Consider the following 22,048-nt stretch of genomic DNA (forward strand, 5'->3'; position numbering starts at 1 on the left):
TACATGTTATGTGACTGGGCCAGCACTCGTTGGACTGGCTGAAAAGCAGACGTGACGATTTTCGGAGGGGCGCTGAAGTTTGGAAGACTCCCGGGAGGGTTGGCCAGTATTAAAATTAGCGGTGAATGCGGTGTTACCGCGGCACCGCTGCAATATATAATCGGCGGGCCAGCTTTAGTGTTAATTTGATATCGCCTCAAGGGCCAAGTGAAATTACACGGCGGGCCAAATATGGCCCAAGGGTCCGAGTTTGACACCCATGCATTAAACAAATCATCGAAAAAGCAAAATACAAATCAATGTTTTTTTTCTAATTGATTTAATCTACAGTATGTATTCGATGAATCATTGCAGCCCTAACTGGGACACAACTGTGGTAAAGATCGGTTGGGCTCGGCAGCTCATCAGCCGATCAGCGATCAGTTAAACAAAAGGCACATAACGGCCCTGATCTGATCCCATGATTCGGATCAGGACATCTCTACTATTTATTTTAGTTGTTTTTTTAAATAATAAATTGGTCAAAAGATTTCAGTGCATGTGTAAATACTTCTTGAGCGCATTCAATATACCACAAAGATAATGATAACGGTGATAAGTTTGGACACGATAACTGTGAAATAAAATGTTCATAGCGTTACATCCCTATTCGGCAAAATACAAAATGATCCATATGAAGCAAACAGTCATATGACCTACAGCCCTGCAGGGCATTCCGCTATTCTCAGGACCAGGGGCTTGCCTACCCTATGATGTCCACAACACCCAATCTGGATGGATTAAAGTCCACCCAGTTTTCGACTCCCAGGTTGACCTGGTTGTGACCCTCACAGTGTTGTCGCTGGACTTTGACCACTCACACAAACTACCAAACATCTGCTTTAGTTTATTTAGAGCACACTACACAACTGAAAAGACACACAAGATAGGGTCGGGGGAATATAGGGACAACTTTCTCTTGTAAATCTACTGAGGTAAAAAAAATTAAATAAAAGACCCTGCTTGTTTTGCGGGGCATTCCAATCAACAATAACAGAATGAGGTCCGACTAACCAGTGAGATTTAACGAGCGCCACGTGAACCCTGGCGACATCTAAAAACATAAAAGACAGTTAAGTTCTTCACACTCTCTGTACCGTGTGATCCGTTATTCATAGTCTTGCACCGACGTCTCATGAATAAGCAGGGCTTTGATATTATCCTATAATTACCACCGTCTTTATGTTGTGCGGATATTGTATGGCTGACAAGTGCAGAAACTTCTTCTGCATTTAAGGGGAATTGTACTTTTTGGGGAATTTTGCCTATTATTCACAATCCTTATGTAAGACAAAAATACATATGTTTTTTTGTTTTTATGCATTCTAAATACTAAATAAATGTGATCAAAAGTCCGCTTGCAATGAAGCCTATGGGAGCTGCTCTATTCTGCATGTAAAGCCCTTAAAAGAACATTCAAACATCTCAATTAAGGTTTTATTTACATGCTGTAAGTATACAGTACATGTAATGTAGTAATGGGCACATTCATAATAACATTTAATATTTACATATTTTGATCATTTTAGGAATACATATTAATTTCAAAAACGCATCACGACGTTAGTTTTTTTTTTTTCTCAAACAACATCACTGATTAAAACTTACTGCTGCAAACTTCATGAGAGCCAACAAACATAATAAAACATCACTTACCGTACAATGTCTGCTGTCATTAGGATGCCGACTGATAGACTCTTGTTATGTTACCATTTTGATGAAGAATGACTCATAATCCTCGCCAAGAAAAGGTGGGTGGAACCAACCATTTTTGTGTCGCTTCTTGCCCTTGCCGGGTCTAAATTGGCTGTCAAAGTGTACCAACTTGTCGGATTACATCCTCATCCTTCTACTATCCAGGTGAGAGACATGATTTATGATGTACCAAAAATAAAACTTCCTCGAGTGGGGAAGCAAGTAAACAGCTGACTAGTCGATATTGTCAACATAGGCACACAAGTTTGTAAACAAGGCGTCGTCATAAATACTTTGTGTGCGCCAGCGCCTATAGCAACAATATTAGTAATAATATTATTATTTTATGTGGTTAATAATCATATTTTTGTTGGCGTGTTTTTTGGATGGTTATTTATTGGATTTTATAGGCGGAATAGATTACCTCCTATTGGCTCCGTTGAAAGTGGACTTTTATTTACGAGTTAGAATGCATTAAAAAAAAACAATACGTCCGTCCTCGTGTCTTTCATAATGTTTGTGAATAGCAAAATTCCCAAAAAAGTGCAGTTCCCCTTTAAGCATTTGGACCTATATGAGGCCACTGGAACTTTTATTTGGTAAGACCAATCATGGCTCCCTGCTAGCTTAATCCAGTGAATTCAGCATTTGGAAAACTGAGAGGACATGTGCGCTTTGCATTCACATTGTACTCCCAGCCATACTCTTGACGTTTCCAGCAAGTAGTCTTCTGATGTACATTAGGTGTTTATGATCACCAATATTTACTTAAGCCATGAGGGCGTTTTTTTGTAATGGGTGTGATTTTATTTATTGGTTTTAGTCAAACTTCTTCTCTGCGGTTTTTGATACATCACACTAGGCATGTCCCGATCCGATAGTTGGATCGGATCGGCTGCCGATATTTGCCAAAAATTGCGTATCGGCAATGGGCAGCACGGTGGTAGAGGGGTTAGTGCGTCTGCCTCACAATACGAAGGTCCTGAGTAGTCGTGAGTTCAATCCCGGCCTCGGGATCTTTCTGTGTGGAGTTTGCATGTCCTCCCCGTGACTGCGTGGGTTCCATCCGGGTTCTCCGGCTTCCTCCCACCTCCAAAGACATGCACCTGGGGATAGGTTGATTGACAACACTAAATTGGCCCTAGTGTGTGAATGTGAGTGTTTATGTTGTCTGTCTATCTGTGTTGGCCATGCGATGAGGTGGCGACTTGTCCAGGGTGTACCCCGCCTTCCGCCCGATTGTAGCTGAGATAGGCTCCAGCGCCCCCGAAGGGAATAAGCGGTAGAAAATGGATGGATGGATGGATGCGTATCGGCAAGGCATGGGAAAATGCCGATCCAGATCCAGTTTAAAAAAACTCCGGTCCGTGTTTTCCAACGCACCTATTTAAATAATACATTCCACTTTTCTGCTGCTCCGTAATTTCCGTTCCGCATTTTCCAGCACACCTTCAACACATCCACAATTCTCACGCAGTTGCTTTTAGCTGCTGGCATTACACGACAGGCTCTTCTCACTCTTTCCTGTGTCTCCCTCTCACAGACAGCGAGCGCACCTTCTTACACAAGTCACATACTGTCACGTCATACGTCACATACTGTCACGTCATACGTCACATACGTATACGTCCTCTCCCAGCAGAGAGCGAGGTAGCGGCATGGCTAACGTTAGCTGTGATGCTAGCGCAGCCGCTAAGGTGCGCGCCTGCTCAAGCGTCCTCTGCGCACGGAAAATCTATGCCACGCACAAAATCAAATAAAAAAATAAGCGCATAACAATTTTCGACACACGGACACGACAGAGACAACAGTTTTCGTCATCATTGTTCAAATATTGTGACGTCTGTCAAGACGCTTATCTCCATTCGGTGCCACACGTCCAGACTCCACACCATCAAAATGGCAAAAATTTCAACATCAACACCGTATGGAAAAATTAGTGATTTTTTTAGTTGTGATTTCCTTCTCTGCATGAAAGTTTAAAAGTAGCATATATTAATGGAGTATGAAGAAGAATGTTTTAATGTAGACATGCAAGCCTTGAAAGAACATTTTGAAAATCAAGACTACATTTCCTGCAGATGGGTGCATTTCTACCCTATATTTTAACTTTAGATATATTCTCATATCAAACTCTTTTGGCTGTCTTTTTGACACTTACATCAGGCGCCCCCCTCCACACCCTGGATTATAAATAATGTAAATAATTCAAGGTGATTATCTTGTGTGATGACTGTATTATGATGATAGTATATATCTGATAGTATATATCTGTATCATGAATCAATTTAAGTGGACACCGTCTTAAACAAGTTGAAAAACTTATTGGGGTGTTACCATTTAGTGGTCAATTGTACGGAATATGTACTTCACTGTGCAACCTACTAATAAAAGTCTCAATCAATCAATCAAAACACATAGAATCATCATACTGCTGTGATTATATGCATCAAGTGTTCATTCAAGGCTAAGGCAAAATATCGAGATATATATTGTGTATCGCAATATGGCCTTAAAATATCGCAATATTAAAAAAAGGCCATATCGCCCAGCCCTAGTTCAATGATGCCATTTCTGTTTGTCATGTATAATTTTGTCTATTTTGTGTTTATCCTTGAATAAACAGGTCAGTTTCTTGTTACCAACCATTGTGTATTATTCAAACTCCCCTAATTCAGCTGGCTAGTTGTTATCAAGAGTACTAAAACCCTTTTCAACATGATTCTGACAACTAAGTAGGCTAAATAACTTTAAACTTTAATACATGCTCGGATAGGTCAGTATCGGTATCGGTCAGTATCGGTATCGGATCGGAAATGCAAAAACAATATCGGTATCAGATCGGAAGTGCAAAAACCTGGATTGGGACATCCCTACATCACACATAGATTTTTTTATTGACAGGCTTCTCTGATGACGCACTGCGACGCGCATCAAACTTTTTTTTCCTTTTAAATATGGCGGTGCGGTGCCAATTTCTCGACTCTAGAGTTATACAATGCTTTAGACAGCGACTGCATTTGCCGATTGGTGAGTGACTACAGCATTATTTACACATACACCAAATTGCTTTAGAACCTATCTCTCCTTGTAGCAACTTTATCACTAATCTCATCTGTTTTTGTTAACTTCTGTTAGCAACTTACCACATAAGCTAATGATAGCGCCTCTCTGCTGTTCGCTCGGTGTGTCAAATGTTTAGCTACACCTAGGCCTGGGCGATATGGCCTAAAACTAAAATCCACAATTTTTAACAAAAAATTCGATTCACGATTTACTTTTGTGTGTGTTAATAAACCTTAATTGTTTTGTTGATAAAATCCCATTTTTATTGCCACAATTAAAAATGTGTTGATTATAACTGCTGTCCAGCGGTTATATCTGTCATGTCTGTGTGATCATGTTTTGTTTTAGTAATGTTCGGTTTAAATTTTGGACTTTTTGTGCACTTTTGTTTTGTTTTATCACCATAGCAACCATTAGTTTTCACCTGTCACGTCACGCACCTGTTTCACGTTCGGACTCACACACACCTGTCACCAATCATGTCACTGTTATTTAAGCCTACCTTTGTTCATCACTCGTTCTGCCTGCGTTGTTTTGATGTCACACCGGTTTATGTCTTGCTCTGTCCAAGTAAGTTTCCATGTCCATGCCATAGCTTCTGTTTAAGATTAGCCTCACTTGCGTTTTAGGCACGCTTGCCTCTTTTTTTGTTGTAGTTGTTGTTGTATTGTTTATGTTCGCGGTAGTGCGTGATTTATATTAATAAATCCCAGCCTACCTTCACGCTGTTGTCCGGAGCCGTCTATTTTGCATTGGAAGAACAACCCCGCAGCTAGCTGCGAACCCCACGTGACAGAACGCAGGCAGCAGACGTTCTTCCGCAGACCGGCCACGAGGAGGTGATGGAGACGCGCTGGCAAAGCTGGAAGCCAACCAGAAAGGCTTTTTCTCGCCAGCATGACGCGTCGTTCCCCCAAAACCCTCCCACGGACAACAAGATTCCCCAAGCAGCTCATTTTTCCTTGCCGCCGCAGGAGACCTGTGCTGATGACGTCATCCCGCCCACTGGTGATGACGTCAGAAACCAAGATTTTTTTTTTTTAGATTCTATTTACGCCCTCTGCCAGCCGCCCACCAAGGACTTCGTTTCAAAAAATAATCCTTTTGAGAATTTTTTTTCTAAATTTAGATTTTTTCAGACCCAGTCTAAAGTGGGGGTGGTGAATAGATTTTCTGGACAATTTAATGGGGAGGATTCTGCCCCCCTCCATACCTCCCCCCACCCACCCTTAAAGAGAGTTCCAGACCGCAGGGAGCGCGTCTGGTATCCGCTCCTTGAGGGGGGGGCTAGGGCTGGGAACTGTACAGGTGGGGTGACTCAGCTTCGCCATGCCAAGCCGCAACCCCCAGCTAGGCCACCTCCACCTGCACCAAAGCTAGCACCTGTAGCTGCTCCACGGCTAGCACCTGTAGCTGCTCCACGGCTAGCACCTGTCGCCGCACCAAGGCTAGCATCAGCTCCACTACGCCAAGACCCACCACGCCAAGCTCCGGTACCAGCTCCACGACGCCAAGCTCCGGTACCAGCTCCACGACGCCAAGCTCCGGTACCAGCTCCACGACGCCAAGCTCCGGTACCAGCTCTACGACGCCAAGCTCCGGTACCAGCTCCACGACGCCAAGACCCGGTACCAGCTCAACGACGCCAAGACCCGGTACCAGCTCAACGATGCCAAGACCTGCCATGCCAAGACCAAGACCCGCCATGCCAAGACCAAGACCCGCCATGCCAAGACCAATACCCGCCATGCCAAGACCAAGACCCGCCATGCCAAGACCAAGACCCGCCACGCCAAGCTCCGGTACCAGTTCCACGACGCCAAGACCAAGACCCGCCACGCCAAGACCAAGACCCGCCACGCCAAGACCAAGACCCGCCACGCCAAGACCAAGACCCGCCACGCCAAGACCAAAACCCACGCCGAGCTTCGCCGCCTGACGCGCCACGCCGAGCTTCGCCGCCTGACGCCCCATGCCGAGCTTCGCTGCCTGCATCATCTGCTGCTTCCACGCCTGCCACGATGACGACGCACCTCCCTCCTCGTCGGTCACGGATATGGCCGCTACCTGGTCGCCCGCCACGCCAAGTGCGCCCACCTCCCAGTCGGCCACGAATGTGGCCATTCCCTGGGCGCCCGCCTCGCCTGCTGCAGCGGCGTTCTACTCGCCGCCGCCACCTAACTCTGCCCCGGTGGATACAGGGACACGTGGCCTGGCGACCCACCGCCATGTCCCCCTCCCGCCCTCCCATGACTCTTGTTGATATTTTCTGTTTTTGGACATCTGGGATCTGTCCGTAAGGGGGGGATTCTGTCATGTCTGTGTGATCATGTTTTGTTTTAGTAATGTTCGGTTTAAATTTTGGACTTTTTGTGCACTTTTGTTTTGTTTTATCACCATAGCAACCATTAGTTTTCACCTGTCACGTCACGCACCTGTTTCACGTTCGGACTCACACACACCTGTCACCAATCATGTCACTGTTATTTAAGACTACCTTTGTTCATCACTCGTTCTGCCTGCGTTGTTTTGATGTCACACCGGTTTATGTCTTGCTCTGTCCAAGTAAGTTTCCATGTCCATGCCATAGATTCTGTTTAAGATTAGCCTCACTTGCGTTTTAGGCATGCTTGCCTCTTTTTTTGTTGTAGTTGTTGTTGTATTGTTTATGTTCGCGGTAGTGCGTGATTTATATTAATAAATCCTAGCCTACCTTCACGCTGTTGTCCGGAGCCGTCTATTTTGCATTGGAAGAACAACCCCGCAGCTAGCTGCGAACCCCACGTGACAATATCTTGTTTTAAAATAACATTTCTGAGTCTTAATTACAGTTGCAACTTGCAAGTCTAAGAAGCAGCAGTTAGCAGTAGTGTATAATTTATAGTGTTAAGTAGTCATTTCAGTCTTTGCAGTCTTGTGTTTTGTTGCGCCCCACAAAGTGTTAGTAATGTAAGTTGTGTACTTATTACGCACCAGCTGTTTGAATGTAACATGCATCTTAGTTGTAGTTCATTAACAAATTTGGAGGTGATATTGCCATGTAAAATTGCCAATGCTAATCAGTAACATGTCAATAGCAAAGCCAATGTATATTAGCATTAAGCTGGCACATTTTTGGAAGAGTGGAGCCTTATTTTACATACGTTGCAGCGTTTTTTTGGTCAATTTCTTTGTTGGAAAAGTACCGGATTCCCTAATCAGCATTGGTATTCCTAATACTGCTTCTGTAACTACTTGGTATTGGTTTGACACCTTGATTTGAAGTTTTGTCTAAAACTAATGTTAAGTATACAAACAACCGAAGAATAAATGCTTGTTACAGTTTAACAAAATTGTAGCTGGAACAATGTTACAACAGAAAGCAGGGGTGTAACGATTGATCGATACATTGCTAGATCGATTTATTATTTCAAAATTTCAAGTATATCGATCTGTGCTCTGCAAGTTTGCCTTTTGGAAGATAGGAATCAATCCAAGATCATTAAAAAAGGGAATCAATCGATTTTAACGACATTAAAAAAACATTGGCTTTAAGAACGACAGACTTTATCTGAAGTTTAACACTGGATACCTACGATGGCTTAGAAAGGTCACAACAAACGCAAACGCCACAAGACAATATCATCAATTACAACACAACTTTCAGCTACAGCAGGAGTGCAAAAGCCACAACAAATACAAACGGCACAACACAATAATTCAAAGCCCCAACACAATTTAGGCCACAAAAGACATGACTGACAAAACGGAAGTGACAGCGGAGCAAGTTACGGCGGTGCACTGACTTCCCGAACACAACAACATGAAGTGTGACACACAACTGGCAGCCAAGGAAAATATATTTCATGAGATACAAATAAATAGAAGAGATACATCATGGAGGCAATGGAAATTAGGAAGCGAGGGGCCAATATCATTAACAGGGATGGGGGGGGGGGTCATACAGTACATCAGTACACGTTTTTGCACACCTGGGACACTGTCCTTCTTCGGCAACACCAGGGCGGAGAACAAATACTGTATGGCCGGGTCAGGGAACTTTACTTAACAGGTAAATCTACTTTTAAAATGTTGGTTGCTATACTTATTGAACATTGCTTGAATGTTGAAAATGTGAGCAGAAAATGTTTCCTCATGTTAATTCATTCTAAAGTGTTGGTTGCACTTTATTCAAATAAGATGTGAATGCATTTGGACATTATTTACCTGCTTGTTTGTATCCATTATTCATTTAAACCTAATTCCCTTTCAAGAAATAACCGGAATATAGGAAACTTCACCTGCTAAAAAGTTACTGAATCGTTTCGAATCGAATCGTTACAAAAATTAGATTGTTCCTTAATCGTATTGGCAACCACAAATATTGAATAGAATCGAATCCTTAACAGAAAGTAACCAGATATAAACAGTATATTAGCAAGGAGATTAATAAAAGTTTTGAGAAAACAATGGAGTAACAGAAATCAATCAATCAATCAAACTTTATTTATAAAATGCTTTTTATACATAAAATAAATAAATAACCCTGATGACCGAGATTCCCAATTATCACATACACATGCATGGACACAGATACCAGGGTTTCCCGCAGCGCTTTGTTGTTAAGGCGGCCGCCTTAACAATCAATCAATCACTCAATGTTTATTTATATAGCCCTAAATCACAAATGTCTCAAAGGGCTGCACAAGCCACAACGACATCCTCGGTACAGAGCCCACATAAGGGCAAGGAAAAACTCACCCCAGACACAACAAAGAGCCACCGCCTAAACTAAAGTCTTAACAAGCTGCTCCGCATAGTTCTGCCTCTGTCAGTACGTCTCTGCAGCACCCAGCATTGTCCCACCCACACAACCATATGATTGTATTCACGCAGAGCGGTAACAGCCAATCAGCAGTGCGTATTCAGAGTGCATGTAACAGCCAATCAGTAGTGCGTATTCAGATCGCATGTAACAACCAGTCAGCAGTGCGTATTCAGAGCGCATGGAGTCAGTGCTCCAGCGGTGGGGTGAGCAGAAAGGTGTTTAGCAGGTAAGCATAAGGCAGCGGACTCTCCCCAAATTATAATAAACACATCCCAGTCAACTACTAGTAACATCACTATGAGCCCGTTGACGTTCTAGAAACATAAGCGGCAGCTCAGCTCGATCGCAGTCCTTGAGGTGAAGGCTAATTAGCTTTTAGCGTAACGTTAGCTCATTTTGCAGTGTGTGTGCATGTGTGTGTGTGTGTGTGTTACGGACAGCAAAGCCCTGTCTGTCTGACAGAAAGACAAGCATTATTGACCTACAGTTAACAACTAAGTTATTTCACTTTACCTTTTTCTGTGTTGATTAAGCTGTGTTGAAGCAGCAAAAAACGACATTATGTTAAATGAAGAGTTTCCTGAAGCTGTCTCTGATAGTTGATATAATAATGTAACTGCATCATAAAGCCTACATGAACTCCATGGTGTTCAGGGATGAATAGTCTCTCCTATTGCTATTGTACAATTTTTTTCAGCTATAGTTACATTAACCGTTAGTAATGTAGCAGCAATAGTTTTGAATGGCATGGTCCCTGCTATCACATGTTGATAAAAATATAACATTTACATAATAAAAATCAACTACAGGCTTCCTAAATGCTGTAATAAATTAAGCATGATGAGTTGAACATATGTCAGCATGTGGCCCCACTTTTAACTCTTTTTTTTCAAACGCTTATTGCAAACGCTTACTTACAGTAAGTCATCAATTTGACTTAGTAAGTCATTATTTTGACTTTGTAAGTCATTATTTTGTCATTACTTTGACTTAGTAAATTAGTAAGTCAAAATATTGACTTACTAAGTCACAATAATGACATACTTAGTATCTCAGGTAACTAAGACTGTTTTGTTTTTACTTTACGGACAAAATATCGAGATATATATCGTATATCGGCATTCAGCAAATGGAGCGGAAAACACAACCAAAAATTGTAGGCTTCTTCACGCGACGAAGCCGGCCTACTTCACCGCAGTCTGTAGTCTATTGCCCCCCAGGCTGTGGTGGCAGCGACGAGGTGGAGACGAGATGGCGACAGGGCGAGTTACACCGATCCTTACACCCACCCACCCCCTTCCCCGGTCTGTCTGCCGGAGAGACACCACCTTAACTAACACATTTTCTGGGGGAAACACTGGATACCAAACTCAAACACACACAAACATATGCAACTATATGTACAAATGAATGCATGGCTGAGTACAGAGGAGACATGTGAGTAAACACTATCACAGGAGCCATCTGCACCAGGAGGTCATCAGACCATGGCCACCAGGACGCTGACACAAAGTGCCCCCACAGCACGGCCGATAACCCCTGAGGCAGATTGCTCCCTCTGAGGAACGTTGGAAAGCAAAAATAATAAAACTTGAAAAATAGTAAGAACCATGAGTAGAGATAAAGGATAAAATACAAGCAAGACGTAAAGATAAAAAAAAAGAAAAATAATAATAAATAAATACAAATGATAAAAATAAAATGAATATACAGTAAATAGATAACAAATAAATATGACTAAATAAATATATTGCATAACTATTAAGATAAAAAGTAAAATACGAATTACTTTAATAAAAAATAATTAATATTAGGTAAAAGCCAAATCAAAAGGTGGGTTTTAAGCCTGCTCTTAAAGACATGAACGTTCTCCGCAGTCCTGAGGTCTTCTGCCAAGCTGTTCCATAAGGCCATAATGGTGGAAAGATGCCATCCCATGACTTTGTGTCCAGACTAAGGTTGTATGGTATACCGGTACTAGTATAGTATCGCGGTAACTATGAATCAAAAACGGTACTATACTCTGTTTGAAAAGTAACGGTTCCCCATATATATATTTTTTACCGGCATGATGGCGCGTCGTCGTCACATCCTGATATTGCTGGTTTTGCGAGCATGTTCGGCAGCGCACAATCACAGTGTACTTACAAGCAGACCCAGTGTGTAGACAGAAAAGGGAGAATGGACGCATTTTGGCTTACAACCTAACAATAAAGATGAAGCTATAACACTAAAAACACCCACAGAAAGAGGTGCTTTAAAACATGGCTAGCTAGTTAGCAATCGATTCGCAATTGGTAGTGTTTTAGCTACTTCTAAATTACTAATCCTCGCCTCCCTGGCGACAGATAAAGTGAGTTTTTTACTAGAATCACCCCTGCAGGACGAGGAATAGCTAAACATGCTTTACTATACACCGTAGGAGGATACGATAGCTCACCGGCGTCACAATGTAAAGAAATGCCATGGGTGGATGTACACCTGAGATCCACTGTAATGATACCAAAAACAAGAGCGTATCTAGTCGATACTACTATGATTACATCAATATTTCTTATCGTCACAAAATATTTTTTTATTTTTTTTATTCATATTATATTAATAAACTCAGGAAATATGTCCCTGGACACATGAGGACTTAAATTATGACCAATGTATGACCCTACTTTGTATCAAATCGATACCTAAATTTGTGGTATCATCCAAAACTAATGTAAAGTATACAAACAACAGAAGAATAAGTGTTTATTACATTTTAACAGAAGTGTAGATAAAACATGTTGAAACTGAAAATAACCAGATATTAACAGTAAATGAACAAGTAGATTAATAATCATTTTTTACAGCTTGTCCTTAATAATTCTGACAAAATAATAGAATGGGGAATGCCACAATATATTACTGCATACATCAGCAGACAAATTAGGAGCCTTTGTTCGCTAAGTTGTCTAGTATGTTCACAATTTTATTTTAGGACAAAATTGTTCTTTGATTGCAAAAAGAAACAGATGTTTAATGTACCCTAAGATTTTTTTGTTAAAATTTTTTGTGGTCCCCTTTGTTTAGAAAAGTATCGAAATACATTTTGGTACCGGTACCAATATTGGTATCGAGACAACCCAAGTCCTGACTTTTGGAATAACCAGGAGATGAGTGCCGGAGGATCTCACACCCCAGGAAGGTTCATAGGGTAAAAGCAATTCTGAAAGATAAGAAGGCCCAAAACCATAAAAACATTTATAAACCATAAAAAGAACCTTAAAATTGATCCTGAAACACACAAGGAGTCAAAGCAGTGATTTTAAAACTGGTGTAATGTGAGCACGCCTTTTGGTCTTTGTGCTGCTGAATTTTGCAGTAATTGCAAAGGTGCAATAAACTTTAAAAAAAGAGAAGGACTTGGATAGAGTGACCTAAGCATAGGGATGCAACATTTCAATAATTTCATATCACAATTTTTGTGACCAAAATTCTCACGGTTTATATTTTTGCTGTATTGTTGAATGTAAGCCTGGGCGATATGCCCTAAAAATAAAATCTCAGATTTTTTCACCAAAAAATATATTTTCAATGTTTTCCTTACATTTAAAGAAACCAATAAATACAAATGACAGGGATAATTCAAAACAAATTTTGCTTTTATTAGATCAAAAACTAGTTGTTTTAAATTACACTGCATACACTGCATCTTACTCTTAGCAAAATTCTACTTTGTATAATCCATCCATCCAGCCATTGTCAACCGCTTGTCCCGTTCGGGGTCGCGGGGGTGCTGGACCCTATCTCAGCTGCATTCGTGCGAAAGGCGAGGTACACCCTGGACAATATAATGTTGTTCTTTATAGACCAGATATACATTTTATTTTTTATGCAATAATTTTCAAAGAACTTAATTAAGAGCTTCTTCTGGGAGTCAATACTTATATCTTAAATAAAATATTTCTGTAAAAAAAATTGTGCATTCTACATTGCATGAAAATAAATAATAATCTCCAATATTGAGACTAATAATGTGCAAACTTAAAACTTCTGTCTTGAAAGAAATACTTCTGTAAATAAAATTGTAGCATTGCACATTGCATGCAAATACACTCCAATAAATCAACAAAGATACCAATAATCTATAAATAGTAGGGGTGTTTCGGTTCGGTTCGGAGGTGTACCGAACGAGTTTCCACATGGACATATTAAGTAGCGTAACGCAAGTTGTGTAAACAATGCACACTGAGGCACAACACACGGCATGCTAGTAGCGACCGGGCTACGATAGACTGACCCTACGTCCTCTTTTCACTGGACATGTCCTCTTTTGCGGGGCTGTCCGGGCGGAGTTTCTTAAATGCCTCAAATGTCCGGCATTTTGAGTTAGGGTTGCGTGTATTTTCTACGTACGTTCAGGGTTAAGAAGGGGTTAAAAACAAAACAATTGTGCGCGCAGTAGCATTCATGGGGGAGGGGTAGAGACAGAGAGAGCGAGAGTTATGATAAACGCGCATGGGTCGCCAGGCTCTGCTTTTTATCGATAGATTTATCAGATTTAATTTTTTATTATCTATAGCAGGAGTGTCAAAAGTGTGCCCCGGAGGCCATTTGCGGCCCACAGCTAATGTTTTAAAGGCCCACGGCACATTCTAAAAATACTATTAAAATAAACAAAAACATAACAAAAGTGAAATAAAGAAGCTTAAAGGTGAAATGTAATTTAGAAAAAGTTGCAATGTTGACTAATAAAACAAAGCTGTTTTTCTTTCTTTCAAACTGTCATTGCTCAAAACATAATATTATATATATATATATATATATATATATATATATATATATATATATATACATATATATATATATATATATATTATATATATTAACCCTTGCAATCGACCCTGTGTGTAAATGTATGTTATTGTTATGCTTAGCATTCATGACTGCCTGCTGTTGCACTGATCAGCCTAGTGGTGGCTCACATCCATCACACACAGAGCTATTTAAATTTTTGGCAGAACTATTATAGTGTTCCCAATGTTAAAAGGATAAAGTCATTGTTTACAAATTTGGTATATAAATAACCAAAAAATTTATATATTTTTTTTTTTTACTGTACTGAAAATGAACCGAACCGTGACCTCTAAACTGAGGTACGTACCGAACCGAATTTTTTGTGTACCGTTACACCCTTAATAAATAGTGATACAAATCAATCAGATCAATAAAGTACAAACTTAACACTTCTGTCTTTAATAAAATAGTTATGTAAATAAAATGACATTTTTTACATTGTATGCAAATAAACAAGTAAAACATTGAGATGATTATATAGTTTTAGTAAGTGGATAAACACAGGCTTTTCCATGAAGTGTCCTGGCCTCCTTGTTAGGGTGTACTGATGTTAAAGACAATGTACACTTTAATATATCACTATATCAGGGGTGGGCAAACTACGGCCCGCGGGGCACATCCGGTCCGTTGGTCTTTTTGATCCAGTTCGCCAAAAAATAAAACAGAATTGAGCAAATTGTGTAATAATAATCAGGACCGCATTAATTGTCCTATAATATCAAGTAATTCCACAAAGTGGCGCAATAGGACTGCATTATGCTTGATTGATTGCACAGCACAGGTACACTTTTTCTACTACTACTGCTCTGACAGCAGAACCAATTTGCAACAATGAGAAAATTTGACACCGAATGCCGGGTGTTTAATAAGGAATGGACAACTAATTACTTTTTCACTGAAGTCCAGTCAAAGGCTGTATGTCTTATTTGCCAAGAAACCGTCGCGGTTTTGAAGGAATACAACGTAAGTCGTCATTTCTCCACCAAGCACGCTAATTATGCAAACAACCAATCAATCCAAGAACGGACCACTCAGAAGTTGGAAGCTAATTTTGCAGGCTCAGCAAAACAACTTTATCCGACGCACTACCATCCAGGAATCAAGCACAAAGGCAAGTTATGTACTGGCATTCAAATTAGCCAAGACGAGTAAGCCTTTTTTCCAAAGGAGAGTTTCTAAAAGAGTGCATGGTGGTGACAGCAGGTGTTTTGTGCTGGAGCAAGAGCAAATTTGCAAAAAATAGCTTATCACGCAGAACAGTGACTCGCGGTGTGGAGCTAATTGACAAAGACTTAGTTTTAGTAAGCTCAACAACAAAACCGTCATTTACAATACATTCATTGGCACTGGATGAAAGTAATGACATTCGGGACACCGCTCAGCTTTAGATTTTCATCAGAGGGATTAATGATAATTTTGAGATAACGGAGGACTTTTTGGCCATAGAATCCCTAAAAGGAAAAACGCGAGGAGAGGATTTATTTAACAGCTTGGCGGAAGTTGTCATGAAGCACAAACTGCCTTGGAGTAAGCTAGCTAACGTTACCACAGATGGGTCGCCAAATCTCACAGGAAAAAACATCAGGTTACTAAAAAGAATCCAGGTGAGGGTGAAAGAGGACAACCTCCAACACAAGGTACTTTTTTTACACTGCATAATCCACCAGGAGGCACTGTGCAAATCTGTATTGCAGCTTGACCACGTAGTGAAGCCAGATATAAAGCTTGTTAACTTTATTCGTGTGAGGGCACTTCACTGATGTCGACCACCAGGACTTGCTTTAGCATTCCAATGTCCGCTGGTTAAGTTTGGGTAAAGTATGTCAATGTGTGTGGGAGCTAAAATAGAAGATTGTCTCATTTTTGGAGCAATTTGAAAAAGCTGACACTTTCCCTGAGCTGAGTGACACCGATTGGCTTTGTGATTTAGCGTTTGCTGTAGACAAACTGGCACACATGAATGAGCTGAATGTGAAGCTACAAGGCAAAGACCAGTTTGTACATGAAATATACACAAATGTCAGAGCTCCATCCTGACTACGCTAACAAAATAAGAGTCTTAAAAAGCGAGCGCACAAAAGCTAGCAAGCTACAGAGTTTGCCGTCAATGTATTTCTTGTTAAGTGTATAAAAACGAGTATGGACGCTGTACAAATAAGATGCAAAAATCAACCACTTTCATGTGGTATTGGACAGAAAGGAGAAGTTTTTTTCTCCTCCATTCAAAAATGTGGAAGTTATCAGCACTACTGTAAATCCTGTCTGATTCCAATCAATGCAAGTCATCAGAATCAGGTAATACACCAACTTCTTTCTTGTCTTCATGAAAGAAAGGAATCTATATTTGTTAAACATGCTTGCCTTTTTATTAAAGACCTTTAAGATGTTAACAAAAAATGTCTGTTTCATAAATAAATAAACATAAATGAGAAATATATATATATATATCTCATTTATAGGGCTGCAACAACTAATCGATTAAATCGATTCAAATCGATTATAAAAATAGTTGCCGATTAATTTAGTCATCGATTCGTTGGATCTATGTTAAGCGCATGCGCTGAGGCTACGTTTTTTTTTAACCTTTATTTATAAACTGCAACATTTACAAACAGCTGAGAAACAACAATCAAAATAATAGGGGTGTAACGGTACGTGTATTTGTATCGAACAGTTTCGGTACGGGAGTTTCGTTTCGGTGCGGAGGTGTACCGAACAAGTTTTCACACGGACATATTAAGTAGCGTACTGCACGTTGTGTAAACAATACTCAAAATGCCGGACATTTGAGGCATTTAAGAAACTCCGCCCTGACAGCTCCGCAAAAGAGGACATGTCCGGTGAAAAGAGGACGTATGGTCCCGTTAGCTGCTAGCATGCTAGCAAAAGAGGACATGTCCGGTGAAACCGATCGCTGCTATAGCCGGGCTAGGTCCTGACCATACGTCCTCTTTTTACCGGACATGTCCTCTTTTGCGGGGCTGTCGGGCGGTGTTTCTTAAATGCCTCAAATGTCCGGCATTTTGAGTTAGGGTTGCGTGTATTTTCAATGTACGTTCAGGGTTAAGAAGGTTAAAAACAAAACAAATTGTGCGCGCAGCAGCATTGGTGAGGGAAGGGGAGAGACAGAGAGAGCGAGAGAGTTGTGATGAACGCGCATGCGTCGTCAGGCTCTGCTTTTTATCGATAGATTTATCACATTTAATTTTTTATTATCTATAGCAGGGGTATCAAAATTGTGCATTTTTGTAACATTTTTCTTGTTTTATTTGGAAAGCTGAAAGAACATGGCGCCAGTATGCTGTTTTTTTTCAATAAAGTACTGGAAAGGATAGAAATGTAGTTTGTCTCTTTTATCCGATTATTAATCGATTAATCGAAGTAAAAATCGACAGATTCATCGATTATCAAATTAATCGTTAGTTGCAGCCCTAATATATATATATATATATATATATATATATATTTTTTTTTTTTTTTTTTTTTTTTTTTTTTTTTTTTTTCTATTTATGAATATATATATATATATTATATATGTATGAATATACATACAGTATGTGTGTGAATAAAAGTGTGGGCACCTCTGATTTAGATAGACTACTTCTTGATCAAAGGAGACACAATTTGAACATTTTTGTATGGGCATAGGCTGAATGGCAACACTAAATTGTCCCTAGTGTGTGAATGTGAGCGTGAATGTTGTCTATCTGTGTTGGCCCTGTGATGAGGAAGCTACTTGTCCAGGGTGTACCCTGCCTTGAGTTCAGCTGGGAAAGGCTCCAGCCCCCCGCCACCCCGAAAGGGACAAGAGGTAGAAATGAATGGATAGATGGATAGATTAAAAGCCTCGGTATACTCTTCTAATTGTTTGCAAGCTTCAACCTTGTATATGCACAGCTGATGCCAAAACAAAGTCAAGATGCAGCACTTTAAAAGCAAACAGACCTATTTTTGCCCACACTGTAAATCCATTAATTCCAATACATTTGTCAGTGGTTGGCAGGAATGCTAAAAGGCAAACTTGCTTTTCTGTCACTTTGCCCTCAGCAAAGATTGTTGAGTTTGTGGTGACAGGTCAAAGAGTCAGCACATGACTCATGAGCAAGTGGTATTTCCCTTTGGTGGAAGCAGTCATTTTCTCACACGCTGACCAGCGTGACAAGAACAAATAAACCAGGTGCTCTTGACATTCAGGCTTGTCTGCTAGCTTTATAGGTGACTGCGCAAACACACAAATCATGCACATACTTAATCAGAAATAAGCACTGCAACTTCTGCGCCAACAACACTAACATATTCTAGCTGGACAAAGGAAACTCACAACTGGAATGCTCAAAAGGTTGCATAAAAGTCTGATATTTGGGAGAAAACTGTGGCACAAAGCGTGGAGGTTGAACATCATCATGACTCACTTCAGCAAAACTGGGAAGATCATCGTACTTGACACAAAAATACAGTGGGAGTTACGTTTAAGTAAACTGAATGGAATGTCCAGGACTGCCGAGTACCTTGGCGCTAACAGGTGATGATGGGATGCTAAGCTAGCAGGTGGCTGCTGGTAGCCATGGAGATAATTGAGCAGAGGGGTCAGCCATTACAAATGTGCAAGCTAAAGAAGAGATGGTAAAGTCCAGGTGTGTGAGTTGACGGTGTTAAAATGTGACTTTAAACACTGCCTGTGTAGTTATTAAAGGTTTTAGGATGGAGACATTTAGGCCCTGGTTAAGTTAAAAAGTTAAAGTACCAATGATTGTCACACACACACTAGGTGTGGCGAAATTATTATCTGCATTTGACCCATCAGATTATACACATTTCCTTCTTTCTGTAATAAAATCATTGGTCAACCATGGAACTGATTTCGTTCAAACTCTAAAAGGTTGTTTGCACTCAATTGTTTTACACTCACAATATCTCCCCATAAAAGCTTTGTTTTAGGCAGAGGTGACTTTAGAGCATTTTGCAGATGGAAAAGACCTTACAGTCATTTGTTTCTAGGACCTAATTAATCTTCATTGCGCTGGGAAACATAGCACCTCATTGCAAAAAGGTTTCCTTCAACTCGATAATTGCACAGTCTGGGGGCCTGGGTTTCTCAGGCAACATGGTCTGAAATTTAATTATGCGCACTTTGGAAAAATGTAAGGCAACTAAACTGCACTTTTGGACAAGTAAGGTCAGTCTCCTGCCTTGGTAAGCAATCATTTCTCCCAGCTGTTGTGAACTTAAAAAGACTAACCTTTGTTATGCTTGAGTGAAGATAATGTCATATCTCTCTCAACCTAAGTCCAATACTTGCAAACATGGATTTAGCTATTCGCATACACTTAAGTCATCTTACCATATGAAAAACATTCCTCAGCATTATCCATTCATAATCCTTAATCATCTCCAGCCATTACATTACAATAAAACCCGACTCGGAGCAGCCAAAAAACAGCAGCAGCATTAACATTCCGCCGTGAAAAGATCAGGCTTAGAGGGTGGGGAAAAACATCGATAGGATCCCATTAGTTAAGTGCGCCCTTAGGATACCCGAAATTTGATCAGAGCCAGACCTCTTCCTTTCCAGACACCGACCATTAGATGCTACAATGAAAAAAGGCTGCTACAGTACTCCTCCTCCTCTTCCTATGAGGTTGACGTGAAGCAGGATCAAGCAGGACGAGTCTGGTGACGTCAACCTTCTGTTATCACCTTTTACACTTTGCCTTTTGCCGGTGCAGACCAGCCGTGCCCGTGTGTTTCAAGATAAACAGGACCGAAACAACTACATACCATATTCAGTAGCAAGAGACAATGCATTCATCACATACGAAGCTGGCAGTAAAATAAATAAACATATCATAGATGTGAAATGAATGCACAATTGTCAACATAAGAACTATACCTACACCAGTGGTGTCCGAACTACCGTAAACAGAACAATTTAATTTAAAGGCCAGGGATGTAGGGCACTAAACCATCAACATTAGTTTTGTGTCATAGCTGCCCAAGTGTAATATATATTAATATATACCATTAATAATGAGTACATGTAATAAGTCGAGGGCCAGTAAATGATGAACTGCGGGACAAAAATGGCCCCCGGGCCACACTTTATAGACCTAAGCAGTTCCTTAACACAAATAACCGGCATCATTCAATACTTATTATCTGACATATAAACGTATGGTGCCCAGACTAACTTGGAATAGAATATTTATGCGAACAATGACCGTCAGAATGCTTGGAGAAAGCAGAGGGTGAGCAGTAAAGCAGGTTGCTAGTAATAAGAGTGGCAGCTGAGTGGCTAGCTAACTTAGCTCGTCTCAAACATTCAGTCCCATTGTTGCCCTCTCCTCATCGTCTGCTCCGAATATCCGTGCCGAATACAGTGGCCGTGTCAGCCAGTGTGGAGCAAGCGGGATGGGTAGCAAAGGCAAGACTACTTACTCTCCGTCAACCTCTGCGAAAGGCATCATTTAGTTCGTCGCCATGGTTCAAAACGAAGAGATTTACTCCCGTTGCTCTGCGATGCCGAATCACTGCTGCTGCTGCTGTCTGCGGCAGCAACTTCCGGCGCATGCGCAGTACCCGGCGACATCTTCCCTGTAGTTAAAGGTACAGTCACTTTACTATACTACATGTACTGTTAAGTATATATAATGATAATAGTTATTATTAGGGATGTCCGATAATGGCTTTTTTGTCAATATCCGATATTCCGATATTGTCCAACTCTTAATTACCGATACCGATATCAACCGATACCGATATATACAGTCGTGGAATTAACACATTACTATGCCTAATTTGGACAACCAGGTATGGTGAAGATAAGGTCCTTTTTAAAAAAAATAAATAAAGTAAAATAAGATAAATACATTAAAAACATTTTCTTGAATAAAAAGAAAGTAAAACAATATAAAAATAGTTACATAGAAACTAGTAATTAATGAAAATGAGTAAAATGAACTGTTAAAGGTTAGTACTATTAGTGGACCAGCAGCACGCACAATCATGTGTGCTTACGGACTGTATCCCTTGCAGACTGTATTGATCTATATTGATATATAATGTAGGAACCAGAATATTAATAACAAAAAGAAACAACCCTTTTGTGTGAATGAGTGTGAATGAGTGTAAATGGGGGAGGGAGGTTTTTTCGGGTTGGTGCACTAATTGTACGTGTATCTTGTGTTTTTTATGTTGATTTAATAAAACAAACAAACAACAACAACAAAAACGATACCGATAATAAAAAAAACAATACCGATCATTTCCGATATTACATTTTAAAGCATTTATCGGCCGATAATATCGGCATGCCGATATTATTGGACATCCCTAGTTATTATTTCAATAAAATCATGGTTCTGTTTCTCTCACAATTGGTCAGGCTTTAGGACCTGGGAGGGAGCACTCCTAATGTAATTTATTGGTGTCTTTTAATTAGAAGTGGGCAATACTGCAAAATTTGGTATTGATGCGATATCATGTTAATACTGGGCATGTATTGCCAATATCGATACTAATAGTAGTCCTTCTTTCTTTACATTTTGAAGGTTTGTAAATTACTTTGTGATTTTGCCTTAATGTTTGATTATGCTTAGAGTTAAATTAAAA

At 40.3% G+C, this 22,048-nt stretch overlaps 1 protein-coding gene across 1 annotated transcript in view; it reads right to left on the reverse strand.

Moving 5' to 3' along the window:
• The window catches only part of fam222ba (family with sequence similarity 222 member Ba), a 93,629-nt gene extending 72,633 nt beyond the window's left edge, over window positions 1–20,996 (reverse strand). The window contains exon 1 of the mRNA XM_061961941.2: window positions 20,876–20,996. The gene's annotated coding sequence lies outside the window, so the exon portion shown is untranslated. The remainder of the gene's footprint in view (window positions 1–20,875) is intronic.
• Between the last annotated feature and the right edge of the window lie 1,052 nt (window positions 20,997–22,048).

This window comes from Nerophis lumbriciformis, linkage group LG09, assembly GCF_033978685.3.
Source record: "Nerophis lumbriciformis linkage group LG09, RoL_Nlum_v2.1, whole genome shotgun sequence".
Lineage (NCBI taxonomy): Eukaryota > Metazoa > Chordata > Actinopteri > Syngnathiformes > Syngnathidae > Nerophis > Nerophis lumbriciformis.